Source organism: Dipodomys merriami, unplaced genomic scaffold, assembly GCF_024711535.1.
Source record: "Dipodomys merriami isolate MVZ:Mamm:240054 unplaced genomic scaffold, mDipMer1.0.p SCAF_10, whole genome shotgun sequence".
Classification (NCBI taxonomy): domain Eukaryota; kingdom Metazoa; phylum Chordata; class Mammalia; order Rodentia; family Heteromyidae; genus Dipodomys; species Dipodomys merriami.
This window is the reverse complement of record NW_027202271.1, coordinates 2,880,687-2,893,174: the sequence shown is the minus strand read 5'-3', so window position 1 is coordinate 2,893,174 and position 12,488 is coordinate 2,880,687. Positions and strand designations below refer to the sequence as shown.

The 12,488-nt window shown below is 45.4% G+C and overlaps 1 pseudogene; it reads right to left on the bottom strand.

The window, feature by feature from the left end:
• Positions 1–624: 624 nt before the first annotated feature.
• LOC138835974 (golgin subfamily A member 2 pseudogene) lies at positions 625–12,085 on the bottom strand (annotated as a pseudogene).
• Positions 12,086–12,488: the final 403 nt, after the last annotated feature.

The window sequence follows — 12,488 nt, the reverse complement described above, 5'->3', positions numbered from 1 at the left end:
ATATTTTTAAAGATACATGTGACTGTACCAATATATAACATGGAATGAGTCATAGATCATACAATACAGTAATATAAAAATAGTGTATAAAAATTAGGATAATGTTATGATTAAAATACAGCATTAAACTATACTATGAAATTGAGATAATATAGTAGTATTAAACTCTGCCATGAAATATTGACTATAAAATAATAATATAAAACAATGGCATCCCTCTGCACCATCTGTTGTAAAGAACTCTCTGTAGTAACCCCTGCCTGGGCCACTTCCTGCCAGCCTCTGCCCTGTCTGTAACCTAGTTACCCTCTTCTCTTGCCACCCCATTATACTTAAGTTCTCATGCCCCAAAGTATCTTTTGGAGGATAGTAGCCCCAGTCTTTATTTTTTTTTTTTTTTTTTTTTTTTTTTTGGGTCCGGTCATGGGGCTTGAACTCTGGGCCTGGGTGCTGTCCCTCAGCTCTTCAGCTCAAGGCTAGCGCTCTACCACTTGAGCCACAGCGCCACTTCCGGCTTTTTTCTTTTTTGCTTATGTGGTGCTGAGGAATTGAACCCAGGGCCTCAGGCATGCAAGGCAAGCGCTCTACCACTGAGCCACCTTCCCAGCCCCCATGCCCCAGTCTTTAGATGGTAATGATCTCAAATGCATCATCTGCTTCTGGCTTATAGAAGAAAGAGAGGCTGGACTCTCCACCCCCATCTGTGGGCTCTTGCTGGGGCTGGATGGCAGGCAGCAGCGGCACAGGAGGCTCTGCAGTGGGGTTCTCCAGGGGCCCAGGAGCTCCAGCCTCTTCAAGGACAGGCTTCAAATTTTCTTGAAGATGCACATCTTCACAGCCTTGCTGCTCCTCCCTGAGCTCCGTCTTCAGGGGGACTGAGAGGTCTGAGGGGGCCTTGGCAGCAGGGGCCTGGGCGGCTGCCAGCATCCTGTCCTGGCACTCTGTGCTCTCCCCTGTAAGGCACAGCAGCAGCTCCTTCAGCTCCTTCCTCTTCCTCCTCTTCTCCTGGGACAGCTGGCTCACACACTGTTCTTTCTCCTGACACAGCTTCTCCAGGACTTCTAGCTGTTCCTTGTACAGCACGATGGTCTCTTCCATGGTGGTCAGGTGTTGGGTCAGCTGGCTGCAGCGATGGTGGAGGTCGTCCACGTGACTCTGGGGGTGCCCCTTGCCAGCCAGGTCTTCAGGGAAGGAGATGTGCAGCTGCTTCTTGGGCGCCTGTGTGTCCTGCTTCCTCTTGCCGAACAGCCTGTGGATGCAGCGCTGGGGGAAGGTGGCCTGGCTCTCCAGCTTTCTCTGGCACTGGGCTGCCAGCTGACTCAGGACCCGCAGCGGGCCTGCTGCTCCTGCAGCTGCCGGCTCATCCTCGCCTTCCTGCCTTCTGCGATGGACAGTGCATCCATGTAAAAATCCCACATGCTCTGCGGGTTGTCTACGTCCTCTGGGACAGTCACATCATGGGGAGTCGCCTCCTCACCCTTGTCGTCTTCTTGGCTCAGGCCTTCATCTTCCCTGGGGAAAGCCAGGGTGCTCAGCTGGGGCCGCAGCTGCACATTCTCCTGTCTTGTTGCTTCCAGACACTTCAGAGTCTCCTGTAATTTCTCCCTTTCCATCTGGGCCAGCAACTTGCTCTGCACCTGCTCCTGCTTCAGTTGGTCCATCAGATGGCTCTGATTCAACAGGTGCTGCTGCAGGGCCTCCTTCTCTGACATCAGCTGCTGGTTAGTGGCTCTGTGCTGTTTGCAGGTGGCGCTCAGCTCCTGCACCTGGGCCAGGTACTTGTCATGCAGCTCCTGCAGATCCTCAGCTGCTTGGCGCTTGAACTCAGCCGCGTCTTTTCCTTCTTTGAATTCCTCCTCCAGCTCATGCAGCTTCGCCTGCAGGGTTGTCTTCTCCTGTTGCTCTGTGTGCAGGATGCTAGTGAGCTCCCCCTTCTCAGCGCTCAGCCTCTGCAAGGCATCCTGCAGCTGGGCCAGCTCTTTCAGCTCACAGTTATGCACCAGCACGCATGTCAAGGTCTCCTGTTCCTTCTCCATGGTCTCCAGGATCTTGCGCTGATCCTCAGCATGCTGTGCCCATTCCTCAGCCTTCTTTTCCAGTATCCACAGCCGCTGCTGCTGCTCCAGGTTCTGGAGACTGAGGCTCTGGTTCTCCTCCACCTGGAGGTGAAGTTGCTCCTCCAGGGTCTTGAGCTCCTTCTGCAACTGCAGGGTGTGGGCCTGCAGCTGCTGCTCAGCCTGAGCTGGCCCTGCAGGTGGCTGTGGGGGCTGCAGCTCTGACAGCTGCTCTCTCAGCTCCACCAGCTTGCTCTCCAGCTCCAACACCTGCCTCACCCCTTGCTCTTTCTCCTCTCTCAGCTGGCTCACCTGCTCTAGCAGCTGCTGCACTTTCTCCTTCCCCGTGGAGCTCTCCAGCCTCAGGTCCTCCGCATAGGTGTCTCTCTCCTCCTTTAATCTTGCCACCAACTCCTTCATGCTGTTGAGTTGGCTTTCCAACTCTGCCCGCTCCACTAGTTCCTCTTGGAACTTGTGGATTTGCATTTTCATGTTGGCCTTCTGTGTCAGGAGCACTTCCAGCCTCTCCTGCAGCTCCGTGTTCTTATCCTCCAGGTCTTCAATACTTCTGGTCTTTTCCTGGAGCTGCAGCTTCATGCGATTCAGGGCTTTCATGAGCTCTATGTTGGTGTTCTCAGTTTCATTCTGCGTGGTGTTGACTGCAGACAATGTTGTTTCTAGTTCTGTTACTCGCTGCTGTGCAGCCTGCAGGCAGCTGGTAAGACCCTCCTGCTCCAGTGCTCTTTCATTGGCCTCTTGCTGCTTGTGGGCCAGGGCAAATTGTAAGTCTGATTTTTCTCTAATCAGCATCTGTATCGACAGCTTGTGCTGCTCCAGCTCTGCTTTCAGGGCTTCGTGCACACAGGCCATCTTCTGATTGTCTTTCCCCTGTTGATCCTGCAGCTCTTGGATCTCAATGCAGAGCTGCTGCTTTTGTATTCTGCTGGAATCCAGGGCAAGCACCAGGTGTTGGTTGTGTCTCTCCAGGTCCTTGGTGTTATTGGGACCTGTGACATTCTGGACCCTGGCAGCTATGACAGTGCCCAGGGGAGGGGGAGGCTCAGGGTCTGCACCCTTGAGTAAAGGACAGTCCCCAGCGGTGTTTGTCTTGGGGTTACCTCCCTCTTTCATTTTCCTCTTCTTGGATTCTGCAGGTCTAGCAGGACCATTCCTCTGCTGGTATTGTTGCAGTAGTTTCCTTCCTGCAGCTACTTTTTTTCTTCTTTTTTTCTCAGACATCCCAGCACTGGGATGGTGAAGGTGGGGGGGCCACATTCCCAGGCTGTCTAAAATCAACTCTGTTCTATCACCAGTAACTCTGTCTACCTCCAACTATATCTCCCAAATCACCTCGATTCGCTCACTCACCACTCACCGCCTCTACCTCCTTCAACTGCTGTAGTGGTGTGAGCCAATAGAGGGGATCCCAGTGCTACTAGGCAGCATGTAGGCATGACCTCAATTCTTTTGTATCCCATTGGTCAGAGAAACATAGAAGAAAAGGGGGCGTGGTCAGACCCTTCTGATCCAGGCAGAAGGAATGGAGCCATGAGATCTACTCTGCCGCCCCTCCCTCGCCCACCTTTCTCTGACACCAGAATGCAGGTGATGAGTGAGTGACAGCCAGCAGGGGCAGTGCATCACTTTACAGTCTGTTCCCTCATTTCACAATGTGAATTTACTTCCAATGTATTCATCATCTAGTCTTCTGGTCTGCCCTAGTTTTGCAACTTTTCACTCCTTAGTGGAAAGTTTCAGATCCTGGTAGTGTGTCTGTCCTCTACTTACCTGGATTCACTTCTAGATCCACTTCCTAGCTACTGTTTTTCTTGCACATCTAGTGTATGCTGCTCCAATAGAGAAGGCATTGGAACCAACTTGCTTTTCTCTTGGGATTCCACTCCAGGACTGAATCAGAACTGAACACTTGCCAGGGGCCTTCTAATGCCCAGTTAGTATGTTTGTGCTCTTTTCCCCATCCCAACCCAACTGCATCCTATTGTCTCAGCTCTCTGCAAGGACTTCCCCAGCACACTGGTGTGGTGTACTGACCACATAATAAGTGGTGAATAAATCACATTGGGCAGGCCTAGAAATTCTATTAGTTTTCCTAATGAAAGGATGAATAAGCATAAGTAGCTGATACTGAAACAATAAGCAAATACTTTGCATACAATAATATCTCTTTTAATCCTAGTCTTTCTGTTTTTAGGGGTATTTGGTTGACAGGAATAGGTGCTCCTAAGCTTTGTCAGATGAGTTTGCAAATTCTGTGAGCTGGAGAACATTTGTAATCTGCTTTTTCCTCTTGCTAATGTTAGAAAAAAAGCAGTACTTTTGGTAAAACCAAACTATATCCACCTTGTCACCAGACAATATTTTGTATTGATATTTCCTGGAATTATTTGCTTCTTGGCTTCAAACTGTAACTGTCAACTGGGTTGGTAACCAGCCAGCCAGTCAAGGATCTGAATCCTAATGTATTGTTTTAAAGAACAATCCTCTTGAATGGGAGATTTTTTTCATTGACAACACTTTCTAGCTTCCTGAAAATCACCATCCTGATAGCCAATCACAGCATGAGAGATTTTGCCAGCACAGGTGAAAGAACTCTAAAAGGTGCTGGTGGCTCACACCTATAATCCTAGCTACTCAGGAGGCTGAGATCTAAGGATCCAGGTTAGAAGCTAACCCAGGCAGAAAAGTTCATGTGACCCTTTTTTTGGGGGGGGGAGGGGTCCAGTCGTGGGGCCTGAACTCTGGGCCTGGGCGCTGTCCCTCTGCCACTCCTACTCCAGTGGAGTCTGCTTAGCATGGAACACCTGCTATCAGATATGAGAATGGGGCTTCACAGAAGCCTACCTCTGAGAATGGGGCTGCACAGAAGCCTACTTCTGAGAGTGGGGCTTCAAAGAGGCCTACCTCCTGGAAAGTCTGGCAAGGCCCTGGGAAAGATGTGTTCCTGTTCCTGTTTCTCTTTTCTTCGCTGTATAGGAGTGCCCATTAATCTTTTACTGTTCCTGCTGCTTGTTCTACTTACTCATGCTCAACGTTCCCTTATTCAGGGCTCTTTCTTGGAAGAGATGACGACTCCAACATCCGATGAGTGTCCTAAGAATATGACTAACTCACCAGAGTTAAGTGCTACCCTGAAAGCCCCTCTTATGGAGGCTATTAGACAAGTCATAAGTAAATATAAAACCATTGGGGGTTTCATGATGTCACTTTAGCAGAAGGAATTGTTTGTAAGAGATTTACAAGAAACTGTAGGCACAGCTAGAGCAGAAAGAGTGTATGGCTATTGGAGACTTCCCTTTAATCCTGAAGCATATACAATAGACCCATATGGATATCCTGTAGATAAGAAAGATGTAGAGGGATATTTAGACCAAAAGCTAAATAAGATTCCTAAAAGGTTGGTAGGTGGAAGGTGGCAATGACTTATCAGAGGAAAATGGTGGGATCCTCCATTATCTAGAGGACCCCAAAGACTGCCCCCAGATCCATAGCCTTTTACAGGTGTGTATGATAAGGATAGCAACCACTGGGTAAACTACTTAAGAGAAAGAACTTCCTATTACTCTCTTCCATTTACTGAGAGATTTGCTAGATCTAGGTCTCCTTGGTGCTTACTATCAAAAAAGGAACAAGGAAGATCTTATGAGATAGTTACGGCCTTTATGGAGAAGAGTAAACGATTATGTGAAAGGGTTACAGAGAAGACACTATGAGCCTAAATTTGATATATGGCCAGATTTAACTAAGTATACTGAATATCATGATTTTTGGCCACAAATTGGGGACCCTCTAAAAAATGGCAAAGAAGCACAATTGCTTAGAAAAGATTTGAAATGCATAAAGTGCAAAACTAAACAAAAGTAACAATAAAGTACTCGAGTTCATGCCTTTCTGTCCAGCACCTTGCCCATATGCTCTGGTTAATGGTTAATAGGTGATAAGCATCTTGAAACCGATTGTATTTTGCTATTCTTAAAAATAGAGGTAAAGCCTGGAACAAGTGCCTATCATCATAGCTGTCATCCAAAAACAAGATCAGGCGACCAGCTGGTGACCACCGAAGAACGAAGTCTTGCAGCAAGATTGTGTAACCTTTTGCCCTTTCTCATGGAGACTTTTTTCTTTTTTTGGGGGGGGGTCTGGTCGTGGGGCCTGAACTCTGGGCCTGGGCGCTGTCCCTCAGCTCTTCAGCTCAAGGCTAGCGCTCTACCACTTGAGCCACAGTGCCACTTCCAGCTTTTTTTTTTCTTTTGCTTATGTGGTGCTGAGGAATTGAACCCAGGGCCTCACACATGCAAGGCAAGCGCTCTACCACTGAGCCACCTTCCCAGCCCGAGACTTTTTTCTATAAGAGCTTGTCATCCTCTGCAATAAATCGCACTCAACATTCACTCCTCTTGTGTGTGAGTTGTCTGTTTACCATCTCGCCACCTGTTCCAGTTACCTCCACTAGGTGTCCTCCGTCGTCCCAACAAAGCCGGTCCGCCGCATCCCTCAGCTCTTCAGCTCAAGGCTAGTGCTCTCCCACTTGAGCCACAGCACCACTTCTGGCTTTTTTCTTTTTGCTTATGTGGTGCTGAGGAATCGAACCCAGGGCCTCATGCATGCAAGGCAAGCACTCTACCACTGAGCCACCTTCCCAGCCCCTCCATGTGACTCTTATCTCCAAATAATCACCAAAAAAGTTGGAAGTAGAGCCATGGCTCAAGTGGTAGAGATCTAGCCTTGAGCACAAAAGCTCAGGGATAGCACCTAGGAACCAAGTTCAAGCCCCAGGACTAGTACACACATACACACACACACACACACACACACACACACACACACACACACACACACACACACACACAAATAGAAACAACAAATGGTTACAGTGATCCCTAGCCTATTGCAGGAGTTACATTCCCTCCAAAGGTGAAAATCTGTGAAGTAGCAGTGCTACATTTATTATTTATTATTTTTTTCAGCCTTTAAAAACCCTTCCCACTCTTCTATAAACCTGTCCCACTCACTTACTAACTTTTCCCATACTCTATAAACACTGCATATTCTCTTATTCTCTTAAAGACTTTTTTTTTGGGGGGGGGGTCCGGTCGTGGGGCCTGAACTCTGGGCCTGGGTATTGTCCCTCAGCTCTTCAGCTCAAGGCTAGTGCTCTACCACTTGAGCCACAGAGCCACTCCCGGCTTTTTTCTTTTTGTTTATGTGGTGCTGAGGAATCAAACCCAGGGCCTCATGCATGCAAGGCAAGCGCTCTACCACTAAGCCACCTTCCCAGCCCCTCTTAAAGACTTTCCACACTCTTTTTTTCCTAAAAGATTTCTTTATTGAGATTAAGTAATTACATAAATTTCAAAGTACTGTGGCATAGTTATACTTAACCAAAAACCTCAAGTTTTACATAAGAAAAAGTTTAACTCTATGAACATTAACAATAAAACTATTTCTTCCAGACCAGGTGATAGGTACATTTCTTTCCTTTCACTTAGTATTATTGTTCCTTCTTTCTCTCTCATTCCCTCCTTCCCATCATTGCCCTTGCGTTGCTTAGCTCACTTTCATCAATGTCCAGTGCAGTTGATGGGCCCCTCTGCTGTACTTTTTCACCTGCTTTCCATTGATTCTGTGCCCTCCTCTTATCTTCCCTCAAATGTGCATGTCTATACCCCATATGAGAATAGAGTCAGCTAAAAAGATAAGAATGATAAAGAAGAGGTCCCTTGTTTCCTTATCTTTGGGGGTCTTTTCAGTCTGTATATTATTTTATGTACATAAGAAGCAGTGCTTGGGTATTACAACTTGGTGCAATTTGGTACAATTTGGTACAACTTCTCCTAATATTGACCTCTTTTGGTCTCACTGTGTATGAGTGTCTTGAGTCCTGTTTACTTTGTCTTGTTGCATTTTGAATCTAACCTCTGTATATCAGAAAGACCGTGCGCCATTTGTCTTTCTGAGCTTGGCTTGTCTCACTCAACATGATTTGTTCTAGTTCCATCCATTTCCCTGCAAATACCATTATTTTATCCTTTCTAATGGCTGTTTAAAATTCCACTATATATAGGTGCCACATTTTTTTGATCCATTCAATTGTAGTGGGGCATCTGGGTTGTTTCCATATTTTGGCTATTGTGAACAGTGCATCAATGAACATGGAAATGCAGGTGTCCTTGTTATATCCTGGTTATGTTGTATCCAGGATAGATGCCTAAGAGTGGGTCACAGGGAAGGGCTATGTTTAGTTTACTGAGGAACCTCCAGACTGCTTTCCAAAGTGGTTGTATTAGTTTACATTCCCACCAGCATACATTCTATAAGATTCTATATGGGTACTCAGTAGTGAAGAATACTATGACTTGAATGATGAAGATCATGAATTTGATGGTTGTGCAGTGTTGATGGCGATAACGGTGATGACAATGAGATGAATGTACTGCACAAGCAGAGTATTACAACTCTTCTTTTTTTTTCTTTTTCTTTTTTTTCTTTTCTTTTCTTTCTTTCTTTCTTTTTTTTTTTTTTTTTTGGGTCCAGTCGTGGGCCTGAACTCTGGGCCTGGGCGCTGTCCCTCAGCTCTTCAGCTCAAGGCTAGCACTCTACCACTTGAGCCACAGTGCCACTTCCGGCTTTTTTTTTTTTTTTTGCTTATGTGGTGCTGAGGAATCGAACTCAGGGCCTCAGGCATGCAAGGTAAGCGCTCTACCACTGAGCCACCTTCCCAGCCCCTCTTTTTTTTTTTTTTGTCAGTCATGGAGCTTGAACTCTGGGCCTAGGCGCTGTCTCTTAGCTCTTCAGCTCAAGGCTAGTGCTCTACTACTTGAGCCACAGAGCTACTTCTGGTTTTTCTGGTGGTATATTGGAGATAAGAGTCTCAAGAATTTTGCTGCCCAGGGGGCTTGGAAGGTGGCTCAGTGGTAGAGCACTTGCCTTGCATTCATGAGGCCCTGGGTTCAATTCCTCAGCACCACATAAGCAAAAAGAAAAAAGCCAGAAGTGGCACTGTGGCTCAAATGGTAGAGTGCTCACCTTGAGCTGATGAGCTGAGGGACAGCGCCTAGGCCCAGAATTCAGGCCCCATGACCAGACCCTCCCCCCCCACACACACACAAAAAAAGAATTTTCCTGCCCAGACTGGCTTTGAACTGCAATCCTCAGATCTCAGCCTTGCAAGTAGCTAGGATTATAGGCATGAGCCATCTGCACCCTGGCAGCATTACAGCTCTTCTGAAGGCACCACTTCATCAGGTGTGCAGTATCTTTGCCCTGGGCCATAACTTCTTTTTCCACTAAAGGCATTTGGTGTAACCAATCTCTTCATCGGAGTGAGTTTCTAGTGCTGCTTTTTCTTCTGAATGAGAAGATTTTTATAAACTGACATACCATTCTTAATTGTATTATGAAGTGCAATGAACAAAGCATCTGGGGGTCCCATTCTTCAGCCACTCCCTGAAGTTCTTTGGTCATTCTGACCATAGTTGCAAGATGATCAAGTGTTAGGCCAATCTCCTCTGTCAACGTCTAAGGCGTTGGGGTCCCTGGGTAAGGGTCGTGAAATTACCAGGACACAGGGGATGCAGAATGTAAACAGCAATTGCCACTGCATGCTGTGCTTTATTGCTAGTGAGTATTTAAAGACAAGCAAGATTTGCCAAGGTTTAGTCAGGAGACATTCACACAAAGAATTTCAACAGATACAATTTTGCTTAAACTATGAGACAATGTCTTGGTATATTATTATCTAAACTATTTTAGAGCAAGCTCAAACCACTTCTCCAATCTCAGGAAAATGCTTGACTAGCTGTTCATCTATGCTTAAGCAAGCAGAAGAGCTACTTCCTCAGCTCCCAGGAGTCTGTGACATGTGCTTTGAGATAGGGAGAGAGAACATGTTCCCTCTGTAGCCCGGCATGCCAAGAGCTTTCCACATACACAAACACAGTCCTCAGGTAATCCTGAGGTCGGAGCCTGCATCATCTGCCCCTTCAACACAGACCCTGAGTCTTCACAATTTCCTTCTTTTTTCTTTTGTTTTAAAAGTGAAGCTTTTCACAGGGTCATCATAGAAGCTTGCATTGGTTTTATAAAAATCAAATATAACAGTACAAATACAAACAAAATAATAACAATCATAATTTCCATACCACTAGCAGTATGTGAAATGCTTTGTAGTATTCCTTTCGGATCCAACCCTTCCAACTGTTTAATAAATGCATTAGCAATATTAGAAGCATCATCATTTGCAAATTGTTTACCAAAAATATCATGTACATTAAATTGTAACTGAGCAATCAATTGAGCAGCAGTAGAATTTCCAGATAAATACTGCTGTATTACATTCCTATCATGTATAGATTTATTATATTTTACATTAGTAATGCAAAAGGAGGTAGAATTCCAATCACATTTTAATAATAACTGTTTTTCCACAACCAATAACTTTTTTCCTAACCATCCCACCATCTGTTCAAGAAAATTAATCTGTGTTTGTAACCGAGCATCAATTTTTACCTGTGAGACCCACAATTCATGTGAATCCCAGTGCCAATCTTCCACAAATGTTTAGTTTGTAAGGATGTGTGTAGGGCAATTCCAGACACTGCAGCAACAGTGGTAATAGCAATTAAGCTTAAAATCACAGCTACAATGGCTCCAATTATACGCTTTGTACGTTTTAGCAGTTTGGTAAAAAATTCAATAACAACACTATCCAGGGGATTTGGGGACCATTCTTTTCCTAACTTAACAGGCAGCCAAATATGGTTTGTTGTAAAACCATAATACTATCACTGTCATTAAAATCAAGAAAGGAATTAACTTAAGGATTCAGGTGGACCTGTTGCAACAATGAGAAGTACAAAATGTCATGTCAAAACCAGCTTTACAATGTCGGTGTGTGTGGGGGAGGGGGGTATAATTGGGTGGGGGGAGGGGGGTAAAATTTGGTGGGGGGAGGGGGGAGGCGGGGAAGGGAAGTGAAGGGTAAACAAAGGAGGAGGCTGCAATGCTTGGTAAGAAATGTATGCATTATCCTGCCCATGTAATTGTAGCCCCCCTGTACAGTATGTTCTCAAATAAAATAAAATAAAAAAAAAAAAAAAGAAAGGAATTAACACAAGAATACAGGTGGCAATTAAAACAAGAAATAGTAGGAGAAAATGTAAAATTTCCTACTAAAAATACATAAGGCAGAGGTACACAGGCAGTTACATCAAAAGATTTGTACAAAGTAAAATTATAAGTGGACGCAGAGTTCGCCGTTCCTGAAAATGATCCATTTGATAACATCACGGGTCTCAGCACCACTGTGACCTTCCAAAGATGAGTCTGAACAGCAGTGGGTGCAGCCATGAAAGCCCATCAAGCATCTGCAATGCCTCCATCTCCCCAGGCCATCAATTGAGCTCCAGTAAGCGATCCATTAATGGCATCTGGCATCCTAGTAACATTAGATAAAACACATCAGGTAATATTCCATTCTGAACACATGTTAATAAACTGTCCAAAAGGTCCCCAATCAATAAAAATATTGAACATTTTCCCAAATGTTCCTCTACACTCTTGCCACACAAAAGGCTAATATTTTAAATCAATATAAGTAAAATCAGGGCACATATTTCCCAGCTACTATTAATGGACCAAATAGTTAATTGCTGCAGCTGTGTTCTAGAATTGGAAGTGCCTTTCCCAGCTAAGACCCAATGTTGCCAATTCATAACTAAACATGGAGGAGGCCCCAGACAAACAGGCAAGGAATGAGTATAGTAGGTAAAATTTAAAAAGCTACCATCATCCTTATTGTTAAATGTCAAATTATTCCAAGGAGGAGATAAAACAGCAGGAACGGTATAGACGGTTATATCCATGTCTCCCCAAACAATGGGTTCCAATAAAGGAGGGTTAGGAACAAAAGCCCAGTAACTTACATTGGCATAGGCAGAGTTTACAGTAAGCAGGGCGTAGATGGCCAAGAACAAGTTCTCGGCCGTGACAGGTTTACCAGTGAGTTGTAACATAGTTTGTCCTTCTCCAGTCAACTTTTTAACCTGCCCCCAGGTGAGCAGCGGGGCAGCTAACCCAAAGCCAAGTGAGCCATGGCCTGCACCGGGATTTCTTCTTCCTCAACTGGTGGCTGATTCCTTGCAGGGTACGGGGCTGTCCTCACTGGGCCGCATCTGTATCCATCGGGCAGGAAGCCAGCATTGTTTGCCATCCTGTGTAGACACAAAACCATACCCTCGCCCCTTATGTAATAATGTTCCTGGTTGCCATTCTGCGTCCAATGCAATCTTAATCCATATGGGAGCATTTAAATAAGGTTTTTCTGACATTTGTTCAAAATGGCGCTCAGCTCTAGTTAAAATATCTCCTTGTGGTAAGTTTAAAAAGTTAAGAACAAAAAGAGCCTGATGTAAAATT